The 27,942-nt window shown below is 47.0% G+C and overlaps 1 pseudogene; it reads left to right on the forward strand.

The window, feature by feature from the left end:
- The first annotated feature begins 11,139 nt into the window (after window positions 1-11,139).
- Window positions 11,140-12,310, forward strand: LOC114807808 (annotated as a pseudogene).
- The last annotated feature ends 15,632 nt before the right edge of the window (window positions 12,311-27,942 follow it).

The raw sequence follows: 27,942 nt of genomic DNA on the forward strand, positions 1-27,942 counted from the left end.
GAGTTCCTGCCTCTCTCAAAATCCAACCCCCTAACCTGCACTTTCAACTTCATCCCTTTCCATCTTATCAAACCACTTACCCCTGGCTTCTTCCTTCCCTAACTGCCATCTTCAACAGTTTCATTCATTCGTTCATTCAAATGTATTCATTAAGCACTTACTGTGTGCAGAGCACTTTACTAAGTGCTTGGGAAAGTACAATACAACAGTGAATGGTGACATTCCCTGGTCACAGTGAGATCACAGTTTAGAGGGAAGGAGACAGACATCAATACAAATGAATAATTACAGATGTACACATAAATGCTGTGGTTTGGGGGGTGGAGAGCAAAGGGAGCAAGTCAGGGCAATAAAGAAAGGAGTGGAAGATGAGGAAAAGTGGGGCTTAGTCTGGGAAGGCCTCTTGGAGGAGATGTGCCTCAATAAGACTTTGGAGAGGGGAGAGTAATTGTCAGATTTGAAGAGGGAGGGCATTCCAGGCCAGAGGCGGGACATGGACCAGGGATTGGCAGCGAGACAGGCGAGATCAGGACACAGTGAGAAAGTTAGCACTAGAGGAGTGAAGTATGTGGGCTGGGTTATAGAAGGAGAAAGCGAGGTGAGTAGAAGAAGAGAAGAGAGATGAGGTAGGACGGGACAAGGTGATGGAATGCTTTAAAGCCAGTGGTGAGGAGTTTTGGTTTGATATGGAGGAGGATGGACAACCACTGGAGATTTTTCAGGAGGTGGGTGACATGTCCCGAATGTTTTTGTAGAAAGATGATTCCAGGCAGAGGGGTGAAGTATGGACTGGAGTGAGGCTTTTCCTCCACTGTTTTCGAACATGCTTATGTCTCCTCTATTCTAAAAAAAACCACTCTTTCTTGACCCCACATATTCCTCCAGTTATCGCCCCATCTCCCTCCTACCATTCCTCTCCAAACTCTTGGAGCGAGTTGTCTAGACCTGCTGTCTTCACTTCCTCTCCTCCAATTCTCTCCTTGACCTTGTTCAATCTGCCTTCTGCCCCCTTCATTCCACAGCAACTGCCCCCTTTGCCAGATTGAACGGCCTGTACTCTATCTTTTTCTCCTAGACATCTCAACAGCCTTTGACACTGTCAGCCACTATTATCCAAACTTGGTTTCAATGATACTGTCCTTTCCTGGCTCTCCTCCTAGCTCTGTGACCAGTGTCAATATCCTTCACAGGCTCCTTCTTTGCCTCCAGCTCTCTAACTGTGGGGGTCGCTCAGGTTCAGTTCTGGGTCTCCTTCTATTATTCATCTACACCTACTCCTTTGAAGAACTCATTTGCTCCCTTAACTTCAACTACTCATTTGCTCATTTGCTCCCTGAACCCCTCCCTTCAGGCTTGCATCTCCTCCTGCCTCCAGGACGTCTCCACCTGGATGTCCGCCCGCCACCTAAAACTCAACATGAGCAAGACTGAGCTCATCTTCCCTCCCAAACCCGGTCCTCTCCCAGACTTCTCTATCACCGTCGATGGCACGACCATCCTTCCCGTCTCTCAGGCCCGCAATCTCGGTGTCATCCTTGACTCGTCTCTCTCGTTCACCCCACACATCCTATCCGTTACCAAGACCTGCCGGTTTCACCTCTACAATATCACCAAGATCCGCCCTTTCCTCTCCACCCAAAGGCTTCCTTACTGCTACAGGCTCTTGTTATATCCCGGCTAGACTACTGTGTCAGCCTTCTCTCTGACCTCCCTTCCTCCTCTCTCGCCCCGCTCCAGTCTATTCTTCACTCCGCTGCCCGGCTCATCTTCCTGCAGAAACGATCTGGGCATGTCACTCCCCTTCTTAAACAACTCCAGTGGTTGCCTATCGACCTCTGCTCCAAACAAAAACTCCTCACTCTAGGCTTCAAGGCTCTCCATCACCTTGCCCCTTCCTACCTCTCCTCCCTTCTCTCTTTCTACCACCCACCCCGCATGCTCCGCTCCTCTGCCGCCCACCTCCTCACCGTCCCTCCGTCTCGCCTATCCCGCCGTCGACCCCTGGGTCGCGTCCTCCCGCGGTCCTGGAACGTCCTCCCTCCTCACCTCCGCCAAACTGATTCTCTTTCCCTCTTCAAAATCCTACTTAAAACTCACCTCCTCCAAGAGGCGTTCCCAGACTGAGCTCCTCTTCTCCCTCTACTCCCTCTGCCATCCCCCCTTTACCTCTCCGCAGCTAAACCCTCTTTTTCCCCTTTTCCCTCTGCTCCTCCACCTCTCCCTTCCCATCGCCACAGCACTGTACTCGTCCGCTCAACTGTATATATTTTCGTTACCCTATTTATTTTGTTAATGAATTGTACATCGCCTCGATTCTATTTAGTTGCCATTGTTTTTACGAGATGTTCTTCCCCTTGACTCTATTTATTGCCATTGTTCTTGTCTGTCCGTCTCCCCCGATTAGACTGTAAGCCCGTCAAACGGCAGGGACTGTCTCTATCTGTTGCCGACTTGTTCATCCCAAGCACTTAGTACAGTGCTCTGCACATAGTAAGCGCTCAATAAATACTATTGAATGAATGAATGAATGACTACCATCTCAATGTGGATAATTTCCAAATCTACATCTTTAGCCTTGATCTCTCTCCTTCTTGGCACTCTCATATTTCCTCCTGCATTCAGGACATCTCTACTTGGAAGTCCAGCTGACACCTCAAACTTTATCCAAACTAGAACTCCTTATCTTCCCACCCAAACCCTGTCATCCCTCTGATTTTCTCATTATTGAGAGAGTACTGCTATCCTTTCTGTCTCACAGGCCATAACCTTGGCATTATCTTCAACTCATCTCTCTCTCTTGAGAGGAGGCTGGCAAGGTGGGGTGGGGATAGGGAGCTGGGGAAGGGCTCTCTGGATGCACCGGGGCATCTTGGATCAGCTTCTCAGGGCTTGTTTGGACAGTGATTTGTGGTCAGTGCCCCATGGACAGGTATTGTTTCAATGGATGAGTCAGAGACCCCCAGGCCCTATGACTCCTTTGCTTTCCCAAAGGGGAAATCTCTGCCTGTTCCACAGGGATAGCTCAAGCACTCCCCTGACTTCTCCAGAGACCTGCCAAAGTCCTCAGAGCTATTCAAGAGCCCTCAGAACTCCTCAGAGCCCTCAAGGGTCCCTAAAGCTCCTCAGGACCCCTCAAATCCCCTCCGACCTCCCCACAGGGACCTTATGTCTCCTCAGAGCTCTTCAGAGCACCTCCTATCACCCCTAAGAATCCCTCATATTCCCTCAGCCCAACAGACCCCCAGAGCTCTCCAGAGTATTTCCTAAGACTCCTCAGGACTCCACAGAGCCCCCCAGTCCCTTCAGAGCTCTTCAGAGCACACCTAAGCTTTCAGGACTCCTCAGAGCTTTCCCTGAGACCCATCAGAGAAGCAGCATGGCCTAGAGAAACAGTGTCCCCTACTGGAAAGAGCAGGGGCCTGGGAGTTAGAAGACCTGGGTTCTAATCTCAGCTCTGCCAATTGTTTGCTGTGGGACCTTGGGTAAATCATTTAACTTCTCTGTTCCTCAACTCTTTCCTCAACTGTAAAATGGGGATTCAATACCCATTCTCCTTCCTACTTAAGAGACTGATCTCTCATGCCAGACAGGGACTGTGATTGACCTAATTAACTAGTATCCACCCCAGCACTTGAAACAGTGTTTGGCTAATAGTAAGCACTTAATAAGTACGATAAAACAAACAAACAATCATGCACTCCACAAGTAGGAAAGCAGCGTGGCTCAGTGGAAAGATCCCGGGCTTGGGAGTCAGAGGTCATGGGTTTGAATTCCGGCTCTGCCACTTGTCAGCTGTGTGACTGTGGACAAGTCAATTAATTTCTCTGTGCCTCACGTGGCGCAGTGGAAAGAGCATGGGCTTTGGAGTCAGGGCTCATGAGTTCGAATCCCAGCTCTGCCACTTGTCAGCTGTGTGACTGTGGGCAAGTCACTTAACTTCTCTGTGCCTCAGTTCCCTCATCTGTAAAATGGGGATTAAGACTGTGAGCCCCACATGGGACAACCTGATTCCCCTGTGTTTACCCCAGCGCTTAGAACAGTGCTCTGCACATAGTAAGTGCTTAACAAATACCAACATTATTATTATTATTAAAATGGGGATTAAGACTCTGAGCCTCACATGGGACAACCTGATTACTCTGTATCTACCCCAGTGCTTAGAACAGTGCTCGGCACATAGTAAGTGCTTAACAAATACCAACATTATATTCAGTCTGTCACCAAATCCTGTTAGTTCAACCATCAATCCATGCTCTCCTTTCCAACCAAACTGCTACACACTAATCCAAACAATGATCCTATCTCTCTTTGATCACTGCATTAGTCCCCTTGCTGACCTTGCCTCCTGTCTTTCCCTATTCCAGCCCATAGTTCACTCTGCTGCACAGATGATTTTCTACAAAACTATTGAATCCATGCTGTCCCATTCCTCAAGAACCTCCAGTATTGCCCATGCACCTCCGCTTCCAACAGAAGCTCCTTACCATTAGCTTTAAGGCGCTCAATCACCTTGCCTCCTTCCTTACCTTTCTGATTTACTATTATAACCCAGCCCACACTTCACTGCTCTATTGTCAAACTACACATCATACTTAGATCTCATCTACCTCACTACCATCCTCTTGCCCACATCCTGCCTCTGGCTTTGAACACCCTCCTTCTTCATATTCAACAGATTAGTCTCCCCACCTTCAAAGCCTTATTGAAGTTGTGTTTCTTCTAAAAGGCCTTCCCAAACTAGGCCTTCATTTCCTCTCCTCTCACTCCTTTCTTCATCACCTTTGCACTTGGATTTGCACCTTTTATTCACCTGTCCCTCAATCCCACTGCACTGTAATTCATTCATTTACATTAATCTGTCTCCCTCTCTAGATTGTAAGTTTACTGTGGGCAGAGACAGTGCTCTATACTCAGTAAGCATTCAATAAATATGAATAAAGGATTGCTCAATAAATACTATTGATTGATTAATTGCCAGCCATATTCCTTCTGGGATATTTGTTTGGAAATCCCTATGTTTCAAGCAATGTACTAAGTGTTAGGTTGGACTCATGATCATCAGGTTGGACATAGTTCTTGTCCCTCTAGGGGTTCAATCAATCAATGGCATTTACTGAGTGCTCACTGGGTGCAAAGTATGGTACTAAATGTTTGGGAGAGTACAAATAAAAGAGTGGGGAAATATGTTCTCTACTTTCTAGGACATGCTTATAGGCCAAACTGAAAGGCAGATAGAAAAATGAATTTCAGATAGGGCCAACAGAAGGGCATCAAGTTCTTAAGGGCCACAGATCCAGGTTCATAGGCAACCTAGAAAAGGAGTGAAAATAAGGAAAATGAGGGTTTAGACAGAGAAGGCCTTTTGGAGAAGATGAGATTTAAGGAGGATGGTGAAGGTGGAGAGAGTAGTGGTTTATTGTTTATGAAAAGGGGAAGAAGTTCCATTTCAGAGGGAGGACGTGGGCAAGGGATTGGTGGTCAGACAGACAAGATTGAGGTACAGTGAGTAGGTTGGTTTTAGAGGAAGCAGTTGTATAGGTTGTGTTATAGTAAGAGATTAGCAAGGTAAGAAAGGAATGGGGGAGCTAATTGAGTGCTTTCAGTAATAATAATAATGGTATTTGTTAAATGCTTACTATGTGACAGGCACTGTTCTAAACACTGGAGTAGATACAAGGTAATCAGGTTGTCTCACATGAGGCTCACAGTCTCCATCTCCATTTTACAGATGAGGGAAATGAGGCACAGAGAAGTTAAGTGGCTTGCCCAAGGACACATAGCAGACAAGTGGCAGAGCTGAGATTAGAAACCACATCTGACTCACAAGCCATGCTGCTTCTTAGCATGATAAAGCAGATCATAAGGAGTTTCTCTTTGATGTGAAAGTGGACGTGCAACCACTGGAGGTTTTTGAGGAGTGGGGAGATGTGGACTGAGTCGTTTTTCAGAAAAATTATGGGAGCAACAGAGTATGGACTGGAAATATGAACTGGACAGGGAAGAGACAGGGAGCAGGGACATCAGCAAGGAGGCTGGTGCAACAATCAAGGTGTGATAGGTTAAGTGTTTGCAACAGCACAAAGCAGTATGAATGGGGAGGAAAGGCTGAATTCTTGAGATGTTATAAAGGTAGAAATGTCAGGATTGAGTGACAGAGTATATGTGCTTGTTGAATGAAAGGGATGAGTCCAGCCCATATCATTCGCCTCTACCACCCCCTCCAGATACTTGTTGCTGTTATCTACCGCCCTCCTGGTCCCACCTCCGACTTCTTCAACCACCTAGACCCCTTTCTCACCTTCCTTCTCTCCATCTCTCTGCCCACTCTGATCCTCGGAGACATCAACATCCATATGGATGTACCCGATGACTCCTCTGCCGCCCGCCTGCTATCCCTCCTCGACTCTGCCGACCTCCTGCTCCACCATACTGCGCCCACTCACAGACTCGGTCACACCCTCGATCTCGTCATCTACCGCTGCACTAGCTCCTCCCTCACCAACTCTGAAATCCCTCTCTCTGACCATAACCTTTTCACCTGCCTCATCTCTCACACTCCCTCCCTCTGCAAATCTTTGCTACTGCCCCACAGAGACCTCCGCTCTCTTGATCCCATCCATCTTTCCAAAAGCATCTCTGCTCACCTTCCCGTCCTGTCCTCACCTGCCACTCTCGATGATCAGGTCTCCGCTCTCAACTCCACCCTCTCTACTCATCTCGACTCTCTCGCCCCCCTTTCCCTCCGCCGCTCTTGCTCCACTAACCCACAGCCCTGGATCACCTCCTCTGTCCGCCTCCTACGCTGCTATGCTTGAGCTGCTGAGTGCTGCTGGCGAAAGTCCAAGCACCAAGCCGACCTCACACACTTCAAATTTATCCTTTCCTGCCTTAACTCTGCCCTCTCCTCCGCCAGGCAAAGCTTCTTCTCCTCCCTCATCGACACCCATGCCCGTCACCCCCGCCGATTGTTCCGGACCTTTAACTCTCTCCTTAGGCCCCCTGTTCCTCCCCCTCCCCCATCTCTCACCCCTAATGATCTGGCCACCTATTTCCTCACGAAAATCAACACGATCAGGTCTGAGCTCCCCAAGGTCACCCCTCCCTCTCTCTCCCCGCCCCCCCACCAACCCTCTCCCCTACTTTCCCATCCTTCCCTGCAGTATCCTCAGAGGAGATCTCCTCCCTCCTCGCAAGTGCCACCCCCTCCACCTGCGCCTCGGACCTCATTCCTGCTCACCTTATAAAAAACATCGCCCCTGCCCTCCTCCCTTCCTTAACTTCTATTTTTAACCACCAAATCTCCAATGGCTCATTCCCCTCTGCCTTCAAACATGCCCACGTCTCCCCCATCCTAAAAAAACCCGCTCTCGACCCCACTTTCCCTTCCAGTTATCACCCTATCTCCCTACTACCCTTCCTTTCCAAAATCCTAGAACGAGTCGTCTACAGTCACTGCTTAGAATTCCTTAACTCCCATTCTCTCCTGGACCCCCTCCAATCTGGCTTCCATCCCCTCCACTCTACCAAGACTGCTCTCTCTAAGGTCACCCATGGCCTCCTTCTTGCCAAATCCAATGGCTCCTACTCCATTCTAATCCTCCTTGACCTCTCTGCTGCCTTGACACTGTCGATCATCCCTTCCTCCTCCACACCTTATCTCATCTTGGCTTCATGGACTCCGTCCTCTCCTGGTTCTCCTCTTATCTCTCTGGCCGGTCATTCTCAGTCTCCTTCGCAGGCACCTCCTCCCCCTCCCATCCTTTAACTGTTGGAGTTCCTCAAGGGTCACTTCTTGGCCCTCTTCTGTTCTCCATTTACACTCACTCCCTTGGTGAGCTCATTCGCTCTCATGGCTTTGACTACCATCTCCACGCAGATGACACACAGATCTACATCTCTGCCCCTGTCCTCTCCCCCTCCCTTCAGGCTCGCATCTCCTCCTGCCTCCTGGATGTCTCCACCTGGATGTCGGCCCGCCACCTAAAACTCAACATGAGCAAGACTGAGCTCCTCATCTTCCCTCCCAAGCCCGGTCCTCTCCCAGACTTCCCTATCACCGTGGATGGCACGACCATCCTTCCCGTCTCTCAGGCCCGCAATCTCAGTGTCATCTTTGACTCGTCTCTCTCGTTCACCCCACACATCCTGTCCGTTACCAAGACCTGCCGGTTTCACCTTTACAATATCGCCAAGATCCACCCTTTCCTCTCCACCCATACGGCTACCTTACTGCTACAGGCTCTTGTTATATCCCGGCTAGACTACTATGTCAGCCTTCTCTCTGACCTCCCTTCCTCCTCTCTCACCCTGCTCCAGTCTATTCTTCACTCCGCTGCCCGGCTCATCTTCCTGCAGAAACGATCTGGGCATGCTCCTCCCCTTCTTAAACACCTCCAGTGGTTGCCTATCAACCTCCGCTCCAAACAAAAACTCCTCACTCTAGGATTCAAGGCTCTACATCACCTTGCCCCTTCCTACCTCTCCTCCCTTCTCTCTTTCTACTGCCCACTCCGCACGCTCCACTCCTCTGCCGCCCACCTCCTCACTGTCCCTCGGTCTCGCCTATCCCGCCGTTGACCCCTGGGCCACGTCCTCCCTCAGTCCTGGAATGCCCTCCCTCCTCACCTCCGCCAAACTAATTCTCTTCCCCTCTTCAAAACCCTACTTAAAACTCACCTCTTCCAGGAGGCCCTCCCAGACTGAGCTCCCCTTCTCCCTCTACTCTCTCTACCGCCCCCCCTCACCTCTCCTCAGCTAAACCCTCTTTTCCCTCCATTTCCCTCTGCTCCTCCCCCTCTCCCTTCCCATCCCCTCAGCACTGTACTCGTCTGCTCAACTGTATATATTTTCGTTACCCTATTCATTTTGTTAATGAAATGTACATCGCCTTGATTCTATTTAGTTGCCATTGTTTTTACGAGATGTTCTTCCCCTTGACTCTATTTATTGCCATTGTTCTTGTCTGCCTCTCTCCCCCGATTAGACTGTAAGCCCGTCAAACAGCAGGGACTGTCTCTATCTGTTGCCGACTTGTTCATTCCAAGCGCTTAGTACACTGCTCTGCCCATAGTAAGCGCTCAATAAATACTATTGAATGAATGAAAGGATTATTCCAAGGTTATGGGCATACGACACAGGGAAGATTGTCAGAGAAGATTGAAGAGAAAGTCAAGTGGAAAACAGAGGTTGTTTTGGATATGTTAGGTATGAGGTGCCAGCAGGACATCCATGTAGAGGTATCCTGAAGGCAGGAGGAAATGCAAGACTGCAGAAAAGGGGAGAGGTGGGAGCTGGAGAAGTAGATTTGGGAATCATCCGCATAGAGATCGTGGTTGAAACCTTGGGATTGAATGAGTTCTCCAAGGGAGAACGTATTTATGGAGAATAGAAGGTGACCCAGAAATGAGCCTTGAGGGATTTCTACAGTTAGAGGATTGTAGACAGAAGAGAAACCTGTGAAAGAAATTGAGGAGTGACTAGAGAGCTAGAAGGAGAACAGAAAGAGACAGGGTCAATGAAGCCAAGGATAAATAATGTTTCCAGGAGAATGGGGTCGCCCATAGTGTCAAAGGCAGCTGAGACATCAAAGAAGGCTGACTTGAGTAGAGGTCATTTGATTTGGCAAGAAGCAGATCATGGGTGACCTTAGGGCAGTTTCCATGGAGTAAAGGGGGCAAAATCCAGATTGCAGAGAGTGTAGGAGAGAGTCGGTGTAGAGGAAGTGAGGGGAGTGAGTAAATAACTCTGTTGGATGAAATATAGAGAGGAATGGCAGGAAGGATGGGTTATAACTTGAGAGAGCTTTGGGTTCAAAAGAGGGTTTGATGCGGATAGTGTTACATGGGCATGTTTGAAAGTCATGGGAAAGGAGACAAGGGAAATAGTGGCAGAAAATGGCATAAGGTAAAAAGAGGAGGACAAGTGTTTTAATAAGGTGCAAAGGGATGGGGGTCTGAGGCAGAGGTGGAGGGTGTAGATTTTAAGACAAGCTGGAGTGCTCCACTTTAGACCCTTGCTTTGAAGGAAGAGGGAGTCCAAGATGGGCAATGGGATGGTGGAACTGGAGAACTGCAGGGGAGATTTTAGGGATATCTTGCCTGATGGTTTCAATTTTATCCACTAAATAGGTAGCAAGGTATTTAGAGGCAAATGTTGGGGAGATGGGGGTTGGGGGGCATAGTATTTGAGGAGGGAGTGCAAAGCCTGAAACAGCTGGCCTTGATAATAGACATGGGAGTCAATAAGGGTGAAATTTAATAGTTGAGCAGAGGAGAGGGCAGAGTTAAAGTCTGGTGTCTGGAATTTGACAAACAGCATTCGGCAGTTCATGCACAAGAGTGAAGGACACGTACTAGGGAGAAGATCCAGGGCTTTGGTATGATAGTATGATATTAATGGAGGGACAGGGAAGTGAGAGACTTGAGTTCATCAGAGGAAGGGTTGTTGAGGGCATGGATTTGTGCACCAAGAAAAGGTGAAAATAAAATGATGGTAATGATGATGATTATGGTGATGGTGATAATGAAGAAATACTTTAATTACAAGATAAATTGCTGTGGAAAAAGGTAGACTATAAGCTTATTGTGGGAAGGTAAAGTGTGTGTTTATTGTTTTATTGTACTTTCCCAAGCACTTAATACAGTGATCTGCACACAGTAAGCACTCAGTAAATGTGACTGAATGAAGAAATGGTCCCAAATTCTGACTGAAGTAGGAAAAGAGGCAAGTCTGCCTTTTTTTTCCCTTAATCTTTACTTCCAACTATGCTCAGGGAAACCCCAGCACTAAACCCAATACTATTCAAGAAACATAAAATTAAGATTTATAAGCACCATGTCACTTGACCTCTCCTCAGACCCAGAGCTCAGCCTATGAAATCCAAGATTCCCAAACTAATACTTTCCATCCTTTTTCAATACAAATGGGAGAAAATGATAGTCATGATGCAGGATAGATAAGCAGCGGATAGGATATGAGAATTCATATTTCTTTTTTCACATGTCTAACCTGTTTGCTTTCTCTTAATGAATGTTCTCTCTTTCTCTCTCTCTGTCTCTCTCTCTCCTTTTCCATCTCTCATCCCCCTCCCAGGTTTCTCTGCAGGAAGCTTCCCGAGGTTTTAATTGAAAATTCAAAAGAATGAATACCACTGCAATCTCTTTAGGGATTTTGTTTCTGTTACAGATCAGTCTTGGAATCACAGTGAATGTATTCCTTCTCCTGTACTATACCCATATGATCTCTTCCAGCCCCATGTACAGCTCCTCAGGCTTGATCCTCATCCACCTGGCCTTGGCCAACACCATCATTCTTCTTGTCTCTGGGATCCCAGAGGCCATGTCAGCTTGGGGACAGAGAAATTTCCTGAATGATGATGGTTGTAAAATCCTCAATTACCTGTATCAAGTGGCCCGGGGACTGGCTATCTGCATCACCTGCCTCCTGAGCATCTTCCAAGCCATTACCATAAGTCCTGGAACTTCCCCATGGGCAGGAGTCAAAACCAAATTATCCCAATGTATTCTCCCTTGCTGTGGTTTCTCCTGGATCCTCAATATGTTGATAGAGTTTAATTCAGCAATGAGCATGACAGGCCCCCAAAACAGCAGTCATGTTCAAGTCACTTTGGATCTGAAATATTGCGCTAAAGTCAGTTTAGGTGCAGAAATCAACTTGGTAATTGTAGCTATGTTTTCTCTCCAGGATCTGTTCTTTGTGGGTTTGTTAATGAATTGTACATCGCCTTGATTCTATTTAGTTGCCATTGTTTTTACGAGATGTTCTTCCCCTTGACTCTATTTATTGCCATTGTTCTTGTCTGTCCGTCTCCCCCGATTAGACTGTAAGCCCGTCAAACGGCAGGGACTGTCTCTATCTGTTGCCGACTTGTTCATTCCAAGCGCTTAGTACAGTGCTCTGCACATAGTAAGCGCTCAATAAATACTATTGAATGAATGAATGAATGACTCAGGAGTGTGGCCAGTGGTTACATGGTGCATGTCTTGTTTAGGCACCACAAGCAAGTCCAGCATCTTCATGGACCCAATCTCATCCACAGAGAAATGCCTGAGGTCCAGGCAGCTAAGAGAGTCATTGCCCTGGTAACCCTCTATGTGCTCCTTTATGGGTGACAGTCATGCTGAGCATCTTAATAAACATGAAAGAAAAGTCTCCTCTGCTTCTGAAATGCCATGTGGTACTTGGATTCACATTCTCAGCTATGAGTCCATTCTTGATGATTCACAGTGACAGAAGGATGAGAACATTCTGCAGGAGGAAATCTCCTGCTTCCAACATGGATATTCCATAGAATTTTAGGGAAGCGTTCTGTCCTACCAGTTAGTGACACTTAGAAAAATCCCGAAACCCTGATTTCAACCAATCATTCATTCAATCAATCAATCAGTGGTATTTATTAGACACTAACTATGTGCACTAAGTGCTTTAGATATTACAGTACAAAATGTGTGAGTAGACTCTGCTGTGGTTAGATTTTACCTATAACAGACTCATGTCAACAGTGTAGAGGGTTGGATATGAGAATCCCCACAAAAAGGGAAAGAATCAGGCCATTGCCCAGCACGATTACAAATCCAGAAAAGGGATGACATGTCAAGAGGAACACAACAATGCAGTTTACTGGCTGGTCTTTACACTGGTGCATGGACCGGTGGGCTCCAGTGCACAGAGCAAATACCATTGCCTCCTAGATCCCTTTTATCCTTTCCAACACTCCTTGCTCTTCCTCAATTCTGCCTCTGATGTCAGTCTAGGTGATATAGGGTGTACATATTTCAGGGTTCTTGCAAAAGAGTCATGGTCAGGCCAGCTGGTATGACCTTCTTAGGCTGATTATCTGGAGATGTTTCCCTGCCTCTTAAATAATGTGAAAATCAGTAGTTTTCCTGGTAGTAATGGGATGATCAATTATTTGATGTAGCCCTACTGTACCTCCTCCTTTATGCTTGTAACTGTCCTGATTCCATCATCTTTTGTGTTCAGTTTATTATTGTGTAGCCCCTGATACCTGCTTTTTTCTTTCTTTTTTTAATGGTATTTTTAAAGAGCTTACTATGTGCTAGGCCCCGGTCTAAGTACTGGGGTAGATACAAGCTAATCAGGTTGGACATGGTCCATCTCACACATGGGCCTCACATTCTTAATCCCCATTTTCTAGATGAGGTAACTGAGGTACAGAGAAGGTAAGTGACTTGCCCTAGGTCACGCAGTAGATAAATGGCAGATTTCGGATTAGAACTCAGACCCTTCTGACCCCCAGGCCCATACTGCAACCACTAAGCCACGCTGCATGTGCTTATGCCAAAAACTGCCTGCCCCACCCCATTCTCCTGGTCCTACCCGTATTCCTCATGCATACAGTTTGAGTACCTTAACATCGGCCATAGGACCCCTCAATCTAAATGCCTAGTCACCATAATAGACATAATCCCTTCCCAAAAATCTACAGGAGAGACAGGCACTAAAATAAATAATAAAAATGTACATAAATGCAGTGTGGCTGAGAGTGGAGTGAACATCCAGTAGTTTAAGGGTACAGATGATGTTCTTACCCAGATTGCCTTTGCAGAGGTCAGAACAGCAGGTCTGGCTCTTGAATGGGATGCGGCCCTCTAAATTTCAGGTAATGTGTCAGCAACCTGAAGGAAGATCAATCAATTAATCACTGATTTTTATTGAGCACTTATTGTGTGCAGAGCACTGTACTAAACACAATTCCTTTGGAGTCCATGCAACTTCAGCCTCCTCCCTCAGCCCACCTGGCCGAGGGTGGAAGATGGGGACCAAAAACTGAGTCAAGGGTATGATTGCCCCAGGGGAAGGGAAGCCAAGATCTCTAGCCCCTTCCCCTGCACCGGAAGACCAGGATGTGCCAAAGGGAAGGGTCGCCCTCTGCACTTGGGTGCCTGAAATCTGAGCAACGGGGAAAGTCATCGTCCATCGAGCCCTGCCCACCAAATGCTCGGGACTGCCCAGAGGGAAGTGACTGAACTCTCCACCCCACCCCACCCACCCCACGCCGTGCACTGGGAGCTTAGAACTGCACCAAGGGAGAGGACCCCTGCATCCTCATTCCCCCATCCCCTCATTCATGCATCAAGGATTTAGGACTGCAGGAGGAAGGAATTGCCAATCTCCCCAACACCTCCAACCCCCACCTCTACCCCTTCACACACCGGGACCAAGATGACAAAGAAGCAGGACCCAGGAGAGAAAAACGTGTCAATCACCCATCAATAACTAAGGACCGTTAGCTGTCACCCATTTCCTTCAGACCAACACTTTAATAACTCGCTATTGGCAGCTCAGAATTTGTGAATTCCCCCAAACTGGGAGCTACTAAGTCGCCATCTACTGGGGGAATCTGCATTGGCCACTGTGTCTACAGATCAACTGCTCCAGCTCCAGACTTTCTTTCCCTTACACACTAACCATAGCCGCCATGTGCCCTCAATTCTTTTCCTCTTATCCCCTCCACTCCTGCTCCCCGCTCCCAACACTCCTCCTCATCCCCCTCCCCACAGGCCGGCCCTCCTCAATTCACTCCCATCCAACCCTTCCACACCCCTTGTGCAGCCCCTTGCCCCTCCCTGTAATCCTGATCCAACATCGCCCCTCAACCCCCTTCCCCTGCACTGGTCCACACCAGCTCACTCTCATTCAACCCCTTCCCAATCCTTGCACTATCCCCACCGCACATACTTTCCAAACTGCCTCAATCAATAAATCAAAAGTATTTTTGAACATGTACTGAATGCAGAGCACCCTACTAAACACTTGAGAGAGTACAGTACAATAAAATTAGCAGAGACATTACCTACCCATAATGAACTTAAAGTTTAGAGGGGGAAACAGACAGCCTAATGAGTGCTGTGGAACCCCAGCTCAATCATGGGAAAGCTTCCCTTCATCCTTAACCTGTTAATGACTCAATCACTATCCCTGAAACCTGGCTGTCCCCAGTGACACAGTCTCTCCTGCCTTTCTAGAGTAGATGGGACATCATCTTCTCTCACTCCCCAGACTCACTGAGAAAGGAGGAGTCAGCTTCCTTCTCGCTTCCCAATACCACTTTTTGCACCATTCCACCTGCCCCATCCTTGGCTTTGATTAAAGCCCATATCATCCATCTCAACCACCCACTCCAATTACTGGTCATGGTCATCTACTGCCCCTAGGCCTGACCTCCAACTTTTTTTTAACCATTTTGATCCCTTTCTCTCATCCTTTCTCTCTTTCTCCATCCCTGCACTGATCCTTGGGGACTTCAATATCCACGTAGATGTTCCTGTTGACCTTTTGGTGGCCCTCTTTTCATTATTTCTCAGCTCCATTGACCTCCTGCTCCACTCCAGCTTGCCCACTCACCAACTTGGACACACACTTAATATCATCTATAGTAACTCCCTTCTCCTAGAAATATTATCCAACCTTGACTTCACTGTCCCTGTCCCCTTCTTGTTCCCTTCTTATCTTTCTAGCCACTTATTCTTAGTCTCTTTCGTGACCTCCTCTTCAGCATCCCATCCCAAAACTGTGGGAGTTCCTCAAGGTGCAGTTCTGGGTCCCCTTCTATTTTCTATCTACATCCACTCCTTTGGAGAACTCATTGATCCTGGGGTTTCAACTTCTATCTCTATGCAGATGATCCCCAAATTTATATCTCCAGCCCCGATCTCTCTTCTTCTCTCCAGACTCACATTCCTCCTGCCTTCAAAATATCTCTACTAGGATGTCCTTCCATTACCTCAAACTTAATATGTCTAAAACAGACCTTATCTTCCCACCCAAACCCTGTCCTCCCCATGATTTTCACATCACTACTGACAGCACCACCACCTTACCTTTTCACAAGCCTGTAATCTTGGTGTTACCCTTGACTCATCTCATTCAACCCACATGTTCAATCTGTCACTAAATCCTGTAGGCTCAATCTTTAGAACATCGCTAAAGTCCACTCTCTCCATCCAAACTGCTACCATGTTAATCCAAGCATTTATTTTATCCTACCTTGACTGCTATATCAACCTCCTTGATGAACACCTTGCCTCCTTTCTCTGCCCACTTCAGTCCCTACTTCTTTATTTGTTTTTTAAACCTTTACTATGGGCTAGGTACTGTTCTAAGATCTAGAGTAGACACAAGATGATCAAGTTGGACATAGTCCTTGTCCCACAAGGGGATGCCAGTTTTAATCCTCATTTTACAGATGAGGAAACTGAAACACAGAGAAGTTAAGTGACTTGCCCTATGTCACACAGCAGATATGTGGCAGAGTCAAGATTAGAACCTAGAGCCTTCTGACTCCCAGACCCGTGCTTTATCTACAAGGCCATGCCACTTCCTTAAGTGCATGCTTCACTTGGCTGCCTGGAACATTTTTCTGCAGGAAAGTTCAGCACACGTTTCCCTTGTCAAGAATATTCAGTGATTGCCCATCCACCTCTGCATCAATCAGAAACTCCTCAGAAACAGCCTTAGAACACTCAACCACATTGAGTGCTTTCTCCCATTTCAAGGCCTTATTGAAGGCACATCTCCTCCAAGAAGCTTTCCCAGACTGAGCCTTCCTCACCTCTTCTCCCACTCCATTCTGTGTCACCCTGACTTGCTCCCTTCATTCATTCTCTCTCCCATCCCCACTGCACATATGCACATATCTGTCATTTATTTATGTATATATATGTATATATATGCACATATATACACAAATACATTAATTAATATATAAATAATGTATATTATATTATATACATTAATTATATATATATTTTAACGTCTGTCTTCCCCTCTAGACTGTGAGCTCATTATGGGCAGAAATGTGTCTGATGTTGTAGTGTACTCTCCCAAGTGCTTAGTACAGCGCTTTGTACCCAGTAAGTGCTCAATAAATATGATTGAATGAATGAAAGAACATTGCCCTCTCCTACCTTCCGGCAACCGTCCCTCTTTCAGTCAAACCTCCTGATGCTCCAGATGGATACAGCACACTTGACTGGCTGAACCACGGGTCTGACTCAGACTTCTGACTCCTGAGCCTGTTGCTTTCCCATGATCCAGCCTTCTGCTGTCTACTATGCCTGTAGCTCCTCTTTTAAGACCTAGACATCCCCCTGTGCCTTAGCTGTTCCTCATAAAGCCCTGATTCGCTAATTTTCCCCTTCCTGATTCTCTGATTTTCTTCCCTCCCATAACACAGATGGTTTGACTCCCATCTTCCAGGTCTCCCTAGATTCAGGTTCCTATTAATCAATCAATAGTATTTATTGAGCTCTTACTCAAATCAGAATACTGATCTAAAGTGCTTGAGAGAATACCATAGAGTTAATAATAATCATTATTATTATAATTGTACTTAAGTGTTTACCATGTGCCAAGCACTGATACAAACACTGGGATAGATACAAGCTAAGCAGGTTAGGTACAGTCCCTATCCAATATGGAATTCACATTCTTAATCCCCATTTTACAGATGAGGTAACTGAGGCGCAGAGAAGTTAAGAGGCTTGCCCAAGGTCACACAGCAGACAAGTGGCAGAGCTGGGATTAGAATCCAAGTCCTTCTGACTCCCAGGCTTGTGCTCTATCCACTAAGCCAAGACATGATTCCTGCCCTGAAGGAGCTTACAGTCTACAAGGGGAGGGGGCACTAAAATGAGTTATAGGTAGGGGAAAGCGAGAGAGTTGAAAGATCTGTACTTAAGTGGTACAACAGGGAGTAGCAGGAGAGAGAAGTGGGGTGTGTACTTAAGTGTTTGGGTGATGTGAAAGTACTCAAGTGGCAGCAGGTGGGGAAATAGGAGAGGGAGCTGAAAGACTCCTGAGTCTCCTCTGAGACCCCCAACACTGCTATATGATCCCTGACCCTTGTGCCCCTTCCCCTCTCCTCCCCAGCAGACCTGACCCTGGAACAGGCTTTGATCAACCCCTTCCTGTTGTTGCCAGTGTACATCTGGGCCATGAGCTGCCAGGCAAATGCCTGCCTATGAAGAATGGGCCACAGTGGTTCGACCCCAGGGCCAACATCCTAGGGCAGCCATCTTTCACCACCAGCTGCCACTTCTGGGAGATGGAGCTGGGAAGTAAATGGGACTGGATCTTGGAACCTAGGAAGTGGGGATAATGGATCCGTTCCTGCAGCCAGGGAGCTCAGGGAGGAAGAGCCCCTAGTGTCCCGCTTCCTAGAGTCCATCTTCTGGATCTCAGGGCTTTCCTGCATCTACTGGTAACCAGGAGTCTCCCCTCCATGAGACCACATTCCTCTTTCAGGACTCAGGATCCCCATCTTTTGGACTCCTACTCCAAGCCACTTTCTCTCTGATCAATTGATCAATCAGTCATTGGTATTTATGGAACCCTTAATATATGCACAGCACTGAACTACACACTTACAGTCTATAGGGGGTTAAAGCATGGGAGAGAAAAGGTTGTGCTGTTTCAGCTGAGAAATTACAGGAAACAAACTTCACTACTCCATTCTTGTGGGGAACATCAGTGCTTCACACTCCCTCTTCAGTTAGTAATGAGCTTCACTTTTTTCATTCATTCAGTAGTAATTATTGAGCACTTACTATGTGCAGAGCACTGTACTAAGCGTTTGCAATATACAATTTGGCAACAGATAGAGACAATCCCTGCCCATTGACTGGCTTACAGTTTAATCGGGGGAGACAGACGGACAAAAACAAGACAACTTAATCACAATAAATAGAATCAAGGGGATGTACACTTCATTAACAAAATAAATAGGGTAATAAAAATATATACAAATGAGCACAGTGCTGAGGGGAGGGGAAGGGAGTGGGGAGGAGAAGAGGGAAAGGGGGGAAGGGAGCTTAGCTGAGTGAAGGTGAAGGGGGGCAGAGAGGCAGCAGAGGGAGCAGAGGGAAAAGGGGAAGCTCAGTCTGGGAAGGCCTCTTGGAGGAGGTGAGCTCTCAGTAGGGCTTTGAAGAGGCGAAGAGAGTTAGTTTGGCAGGGGTGAGGAGGGAGGGCATTCCAAGACAGTGGGAGGACGTGGCTCAGGGGTCGATGGCGGGATAGGCGTTAACAGGGGACAGTGAGGAGGTGAGCAGCAAAGGAGCGGAGCGTGTGGGGTGGGCAATAGAAAAAGAGAAGGGAGGAGAGGTAGGAGGGGGCAAGGTGATGGAGAGCCTTGAAGCCCAGTGTAAGAAGTTTTTGTTTCATGCAGAGGTTGATAGGCAACCACTGGAGGATTTTAAGGAGGGGAACGACATGCCCAGAGCGTTACTGCAGGAAGATGATCCGGGCAGCAGAATGAAGAATAGATTGGAGCTGGGAGAGACAGGAGGAAGGGAGATCAGAGAGAAGGCTGACACAGTAATCCAGCCGGGATATTATGAGAGCTTGTACCAGTAAGATAGCCTTTTGGATAGAGAGGAAAAGGTGGGTCTTGGCGATATTGCATAGGTGAAACCGACAGACACTGGTGATGGATTGAATGAGTGGGGTGAATGAGAGAGTTGAGTCAAGGATGACACCAAGGTTGCGGGCTTGAGAGACGGGAAAGATGGTCATACCATCCACAGTGACAGGGAAGTCAGGAAGAGGACAGGGCTTGGGAGGGAAGATAAGGAGCTCAGTTTTGGACATTTTGAGTTTTAGATGGCGGACAGATATCCAGGTGGAGATGTTCTGGAGGCAGGAGGAGATATGAGCCTGAAGGAAGGGGGAGGGAACAGGGGAGGAGATGTAGATTTGGGTGTCATCTGCATAGAGATGATAGTTGAAGCCGTGGGAGCGAATGAGTTCACCAAGGGAGTGAGTGTGGATGGAGAACAGAAGAGGGCCAAGAACTGACCCTTGAGGAACCCCAACAGTTAGAGGATGGAAGGGGGAGGAGGAGCCTGCGAAGGAGACAGAGAATGAACAGCCAGAAAGATAAAGGAGAAACAGGAGAGGACGAAGTCGGTGAAGCCAAGGTGAGATAAGGTGTGGAGGAGAAGGGGATGGTCGACAGTGTCAAAGGCAGCTAAGAGATCGAGGAGGATTAAGATAGAGTATGAGCCATTGGATTTGGCAAGAAGGAGGCCATGGGTGATCTTTGAGAGAGCAGTCTCGGTAGAGTGGAGGGGACAGAAGCCAGATTGGAGGGGGTCCAGGAGAGAGATGGAGTTGAGGAATTCTAGGCAGCCAGTGTAGACGACTTGTTCTAGGAGTTTGGAAAGGAAGGGTAGTAGGGAGATAGGGCGATAACTGGAAGATGAAGTGGGGTCGACAGACAGTTTTTTTAGGATGGGGGAGACATGGGCATGTTTGAAGACAGAGGGGAAGAAGCCATTGGAGAGTGAGTGGTTAAACATAGAGGTTAAGGAGGGGAGGAGGGAAGGGGCGATGGTTTTTAAAAGGTGAGCAGGAATGAGGTCCGAAGCACAGGTGGAGGGGGTGGCACTTGCGAGGAGGGAGGAGATCTCTTCTGAGGATACTGCAGGGAAGGATGGGAAAGTAGGGGAGAGGATTTGGGGCGGGGGGGGAGGCAGAAGGGGGAGGGGTGACTTTGGGGAGCACAGACCTGATTGTATTAATTTTCGTGATCAAGTAGGTGGCCAGATCACTGGGGGTGGGGGATGGAGGAGGGGGAGGAATAGAGGGCCTGAGGAGAGAATTAAAAGCCTGGAACCGTTGGTGGGGGTGACGGGCATCGGTGCCAATGAGGGAAGAAAAGTAGTTTTGCCTGGCGGAGAAGGCAGAGTTAAAGTAGGAAATGATAAATATGAAATGGATACAATTGGCTTGGTGATTGGGCCTTCACCAGCAGCACTCAGCAGCTCGAGCATAAGAGCAAAGGAGGCAGACAGAGGCAGAGACCCAGGGCTGTGGGTTAGTGGAGCGAGAGCAGTGGAGCAAAAGGGGGGTGAGTGAGTTGAGATGAGTAGAGAAGGTGGAGTTGAGAGCAGTAACCTAATCATCGAGAGTGGGAAGAGAGGATTGGGAGGCAAGGTGGGGAGATGCTTTTGGAGAGACATATGGGATCAAGAGAGCGGAGGTCTCTGTGGGGGAGTAATACAGATTTGCAGGGGGAGAGAGTGTGAGAGAGGATGTAGGTGAGAAGTTTATGGTCTGAGAGAGGGATTTCAGACTTGGTGAGGGAGGAGATAGTGCAGCGGTAGGAGATGATGAGATAGAGGATGTGACCAAGTTGGTGAGTGGGTGAGGTATGGTGGAACAGGAAGTTGGCAGAGTCGAGGAGTGATAGCAGGCGGGGGGCAGAGGAGTCACCGGGTACATCCATGTGGATGTTGAAGTCTCCGAGGATCAGAGTGGGCAGAGAGAAGGAGATAAGGAAGGTGAGAAAGGGGTCAAGGTGGTTGAAGAAGTCGGAGTTGGGACCAGGAGAGCGTTAGATGACGGCTACAAGAATCTGGAGGGGGTGGTAGAGGTGAATGATATGGGCTTCAAAGGAGGGGAAGGAGAGGGAAGGGGGAGGAGGGATAGTGCGGAAGCGGCATTGGGGTGAGAGAAGGAAGCTGACGCCTTCTCCCTTTCCGATGAGTCTGGGGAGTGGGAGAAGGAGAGGCCTCCGCTGGAGAGAGCACTTTTATGTATATATGCACATATTTTCCTTTGAATGTGTGTATGCGCATATTTATTTGTATGTGGTGGGGTCCCAGAATTGGGCCAGTCTCAAGGAAACCAAGAAATGTGGAGATCAAATGACCCCACAGTCAATCCCAATCAGTCATTCAATCATATGTATTGAGAGCTTTTTTTCCATGCAGAGGACTGTACATTAAGTAGCATACAATAAGGTGAGTAGCTACGACAACTGCCCTCAAAGAGCTTACAATCTAAAAGAGAGACAATACTAAAATACATTACAGGCATAAGGAAGGAATAGAATCTAATTCCCCTATCCAAGACACATTTTCAGGGCTGAGGATTCTGTCATAAGTCCCCGGCTTGTACCAACAAGGACTTTCCTTGACCAGGGTAGCCTCTCCGTGACACACATAAAGTTAGACCAAACCACCAAAGTTACTGTGGAGAGTTTTCTGCCTAGTTTTTACCAATGTGCAAGGGAGTGACACATATACATTCACTCATACCTACTCCTTCAAAGGTCCAGTACCAGTCTGCTGGTCAAGGGAGCTCTTTCTGCCAAACCCAAGGCAGGGAAGCAGCGTGGCTTGTTGAAAAGAGCACGGGCTTGGGAGTCAGAGGTCATGTGTTCTAATCCCGGATCTGCCACTTGTCAGCTGTGTGACTGTGGGCAAGTCACTTGACTTCTCTGTGCCTCAGTTACCTCATCTGTAAAATGGGCATTAAGACTGTGAACCCCACGTGGGACAACCTGATAACCTTTTATCTGTCCCAGTGCATAGAACAGTGCTCGGCACATAGTAAGTGCTTAACAAATACCATCATCATTATTATTATTAGAAGGTTGGAAGAAATTCCTGGCGACACAGACTGCTGACAGTGCAAGCCTCCTCTGCCTGCCCCAAATGCTGTTTCTCCTCAGAGCTGCTTCCTTCACTGCTTCCCTCTTCCTCTCTGCTTTCAAGTGCTGCTGCCTTCTGTTTCCACTGACTATTTCTTTACTCTGCTTCCCCTGCTTCCTTGCGATTCAAAACAACCACCTTTCATCTGCCTTGGGTGTCAGCTGTGGCTCTATGTGGCAATCATTGGTCCAGGCCCGTTACTGGGTAAAGCAGAGAGAGAAGGCCATACCTTCCTCCATGATCCACCCCCATGGGCTGTCAACTACCTGTCCGCAAGTTGTTGATCGCGGGATCAACAACAGTCACTAGTAAGGCAGCTGGTTGTGGACTCACCACAGATTCCAGGTCCTACTTCAAGGGATGTTACTACAAACCCAACATTCCTTGCTTCACACACATCTCTCTTCATCTCTCTGTCTTTCTCTGTTCCTTTCTCTCACTCTCTTTTTTTACCTCACTCCACCCACACCTCACCACCAAGCTTTTTTGATTTGTCTGTTTCTCCCATAGCTCCCATTCACAATCATGACCACAACTGGATAGAGAACACGGCCCAACAAACGAATCATAAAAAGGAATGAGTGGAGGAGGGATGGAAGAGGAGGAGGTGGATGATGGTGAAGGAGCTGACTAGAGCAAGGTGGGGTCAACCAGAACATTTTTTTGGGAAAAAAAGGATCTGAAACTTTTGTATTGTGTGTCTTTAACATGTAAACCTGCAGCATGAATGATAAATCTCTGCTATTCATTGAGCTCGACAGTGGACACCATTTGGCAATAACACTCTGCTCATTAGAAACCTGGACCCCCCTTTGTTGTCTTAGGGAATGGTTTGTTGGGTATTTGCCCTAACAATTGCAGATTTGAATAGGATCCTTTTAAGCTTTCAGCACTTTTTCCAGATTTGCCTAACGCAGTCTTAAAGCCCAAAGTTTCAGGCCACAGACCATTGACTATTGAAATGTATTTAGTTTGAAACACACATCAAAGTTAAATTTGTCCCTGAACCCTTGTCAATTCATCACGAATTAAATCTGCCAGTTCATTTATTCAGTTCATTCATTCATATTTATTAAGTGCTTACTGTGTGCAGGGCACTATAATAAGTGCTTGGGAGAGTACAATACAATAATAAACAGACACATTCTCTGCCCACAATGAGCTTACAGTCTAGAGGTGGGGGAGACAGAGATTAATATGAAAAAAAATAAACTATAGATATGTAGATAAGTGCTGTAGGGCTGGTAGAGTGGATGAACTGTGGACCATTTCCACAGTCTCCCCTGCCAGCCATTATCACAGATGGAAACCCCATGCCTTATGCCTTAGGACCACTATCGGTCTTCTGACCACATGCCTTGCTTCCTCTGCCAGATTCTGCCCTAACTTTTCCCCCTGGAACCTGAGTATTCCAGGACAAATGGAGAAGACTCTCACCAGCAGCTGCCTCTCAACTCATAGATGGATGAGTCTGGATTTGGAGAAAGAGCACCCCTTGCTCCTCTCCTCCCCCTACCTGCACCAGTGGTGGTTTCTGTTTAGATCCTGGTTGTTGTCGGGACAGTGTGGATGTATGTCCATGTGTTTATGTGTGTGTGAGAGGCTGTCTCTGGGTCACCACCAAGGACCTTGAGCTACTGATGCCTGTCTACTTGTTTTGTTGTCTGTCTCCCCAAATCTAGACTGTGAGCCATTGTTGGGTAGGGATTGTATCAATTTGTTGCAAGCACTCAGTACAGTGCTCTGCACACAGTAAGTGCTCAATAAATACAATTGATTGAATGAATGAATGAATGAATGAATAAAGGAGTAAGTCAGAGGGGTTCATAAGGGAGTGGGAGAAGAGGAAAGGTGGGCCTAGTCAAGGAAGACCTCTTGGAGGAGATGTGTCTTCAATAAGACTGTGAAGTGGGGGAGTAATTGTCTGTTGGATTTGAGGAGGGAGGGCATTTCAGGCCCGAGGCCTGAGCATGGGAGACGGGTCAGAGGCAAGGTAGGCAGGAAAGAGGCATAGAGAGAAGGTTAGCATTAGAGGAGTGAAGTATGCAGGCTGTGTTGTAGTGGGAGAGTAGCAAGATGAGGTAGGAAGCGGGGAAGGTAGGGGAGTGTTTTAAAGCCATTGGTGAGGAGTTTTTGTTAGATGTGAAGGTGGATGGGCAACTACTATAGTTTCTTGAGGAGTGGAGAAACATGTCCTGAAAGTTTCTGTAGAAAAATGATCTGAGCAGTGGAGTGAAGTATGGACTACAGTGGGGAGAGACAGGAGGCTAGGAGGTCAGCAACAAGGATGATTCAGTAATCTAGGCGGGATAGGATGAGTGACTGTATTAAAGTGGTAGCAGTTTGGATGGAGAGGAAAGGGCTGATTTTAGCAATGTTGTGAAGGTGGGACCAACAAGACTTAGTGAATGACTGAATATGTGGGATAAAGAGAGAGATGAGTCAAAAATAAAGTGGAAGTTATGGGCTTGTGAGACAGGAAGGGTGATGGGAAAGTCATGGGGTGGGCAGGGTTTGAGTGGGAATATAAGGAGTTCTGTTTTGGACACGTTAAGCTTGAGGTGATGGGAGGACATTCAAGCATTCATTCATTCATTCAATAGTATTTACTGAGCACATACTGTGTGCAGAGCACTGTATTAAGCGCTTGGAAAGTACAATTTGGCAACAGATAGAGACTATCCCCACCCAACGACGGGCTCACAGTCTAGAAGGGGGAGACAGACAACAAAACAAAACAAGAAGACAGGCATCAATACCAACAAAATAGATAAAAAGAATCATAGATATATACACATCATTAATAAAATATGTACAGTTATAAATATGTACAAATATACACAAGTATATGTATAATATACATAAATAGAGTTGTCTTGAAGGCAGGAGGAGATGCGAGACTGCAGAGAGGGAGAGAGATCAAGACTAGAGATGCAGATTTGGGTGTCATCTGCATAGAGGTGGTAGTTGAAGCCCTCGCAGCAGGGAGAAGCCAGGGTATGTTAACAATGAGCTAGGAACAGCCCAAGATCCAAGGGTGGAGCACACTCACACTCTTCTTTTCATGTAGACCCCATGGAAATTGTAATCCCCACCACCTCTGCTGAGGGCAGTACCACTGGGACTGCCATGGCTGCTGTCCTGGGTTCTACTCAACAGCAGAGCTAGTGCTGAAATTGGAGTTGTTATCATAGTCACTGCTGCTCTCGCCAACTCCCACAGGGTCAAAGCTGTGACCACTGCAGGGGTAGGATCCCAATTCTGCTTGGTGGGCTGGCCAGGGCTCGCTAAGATTAATGGTCACTGCCACTGCCTCTCCAGGCTGGTTTGGCTGGGCAGAATCTATCTACATGGGCAGTTATATCTCCCCTCCCAACTTTTCTTCTCTCTCACTGAGCAGAGCAATGAGGACAGAGAAGGGCTGATGAAGGGCTGTGGACCAGGTGTATCTGTGGCCAACCATAATCCTAGGAGTGAGAGTGTCAAACAAACTCTAAAGATGCAGCTTAATTCCAGGCAGTGTGGGACTGTAGACGGGAGCTGTGATCCTCCTGGGTCACAGGACCCATAGCTGATACTACCTGTTTCTTCAGGGATGTCTCTATAGGACAATTAATAGGAGATGATTGAGGGAGGTCTCTGGTCTAATCAGGTCCCAGATTTGGGAGCATCAGGGAATGAAGTCTGGGCTTTTTAGAGATTTCCGCTTTGGAGAAATCAGAGTTGATTAATGCTCAGAAATTCACTCCTTGACACCCACAATAATTATTCCCTGTGGTAGGGGAGAGATGTGAAAACTGGCTGATAAAAGCTGCCTCAACCTTGTTCTTCCTGAGACAGACTGCCTGCAAGCTGCCCGCCAGACAGCAGGAGACATAGAGACAGGTGAGTAGGATAAAGCCATCCTTGGTCAAAGGGGTTTCCGGGTTGGGAGTTGTTGACTGATAGGGACTTGAAGACATCTGACTGGGGTTCCAGGATGAACCCAGTAGTTGATAATTTCCAGAAAATCCACCTCCCATTTCTCTTCCACCTTCCCAATTACAGGATATTTGGAAGAGAGGCATTAGTCTGGATCACGTCCTGTGCAAAGTTTTAGAAAGGAATCTCTATTAATCCTGATGTGTATGAGGTTAAGAGTTGCCTTCTGGATAGCCACTGCAAACTCTTTAAGGTTTCCAGCAGTGATTGTCAGGGAGGGCTGGGGCAGAAAGAATGCATGATTCTATAAACTCTGTTGTATTGTAGCCACTCAAGGGCTTAGTGCAGTGCTCTGCATACAGTAAGCATTCAATAAATAATATTGATTGATTGATAAAGTCATATGGCTAACTTTAGCACATTGGATTACAGCCTCTTTGCCCAACATGATTAGCAATTAAATATAAGGTGTGTTTAAAACATATTATCAAAGTTGTTAAGCAATCACTTTAACAATAGTATTTATTGAATGCTTCTTTTGTACAGAGTGCTGTACTGTTTGGGAGAATACATTATAATACAGTTGGTAGACATGTTTCCTGCACACAAGGGGCTTATAAGTCTAGAAATCGAGAAAGACATTGAAATACATAAATGAATTATGGATATGAACATAAGTGTCATGGGTTGAGGGTAGAGTGACTATCAAGTACTTACAGGGTACAAATCCAAGAGCATAGTCAACACAGGAGGGAGAGAAAGTATAAGAAAGTTTGGCTTTATCAGTGGAGACCTTTTGGAGGAGAAGAAATTTTAATAAGGCTTTGAAGATGTGGAAAATGGTGGTCTGTTGTTTAGCAAAGGGAGGAAGTTCCAGGCTAGAAAGAGGATGTTGACGAGGGATGGGGAAGATAAAGAAGAGAGTGGGGTATAGTGAACAAGCTGACATTAGAGGAATGAAGTGTGCAGATTGCGCTGTAGTAGGAAATAATAATAATAATGGTATTTGTTAAATGCTTACTATGAGCCAAGAACTGTTCTAAGTGCTAGGGTAGATACAAAGTTATCAGGTTGTCCCACATGGGGCTCACAGTCTTAATCCCCAGTTTACAGATGAACTAACAGAGGAATAGAGAAGTTAAGTGAATTACCCAAAGTCACACAGCTGATAAGTGGCAGAGCCAGGATTAAAACCCACGACCTCCGACTCCCAGGCCCGTGCTCTTTCCACTAAGCCATTCTGCTTCTCAGTGCAGTAAGGTAGAAGGGTATTAGCTGATTGAATGCTTTAAAGCAGATGGTAAGGAGTTTTTATTTGATTCAGAGGTGGATGGGCAACTATTGGAGATTCTTGAGGAGAGGAGAGATGTGGAATGAACATTTCATAGAAAAATGACCTGGGTAGGAGAATGAAGTATGGACTGGAGAGGGGAAAGACAGGAGGCAGGAAAGTCAGTGAGTAGGTTAAGGTGGGATAGAACAAGTGCTTTGATGAGAACAAGCACAGTTTGGTTGGAGAGGAAAGGTTGAGTTTAAGCCATGT

This window comes from Ornithorhynchus anatinus, chromosome X4 (assembly GCF_004115215.2).
Source record: "Ornithorhynchus anatinus isolate Pmale09 chromosome X4, mOrnAna1.pri.v4, whole genome shotgun sequence".
Taxonomy (NCBI): Eukaryota; Metazoa; Chordata; class Mammalia; order Monotremata; family Ornithorhynchidae; genus Ornithorhynchus; species Ornithorhynchus anatinus.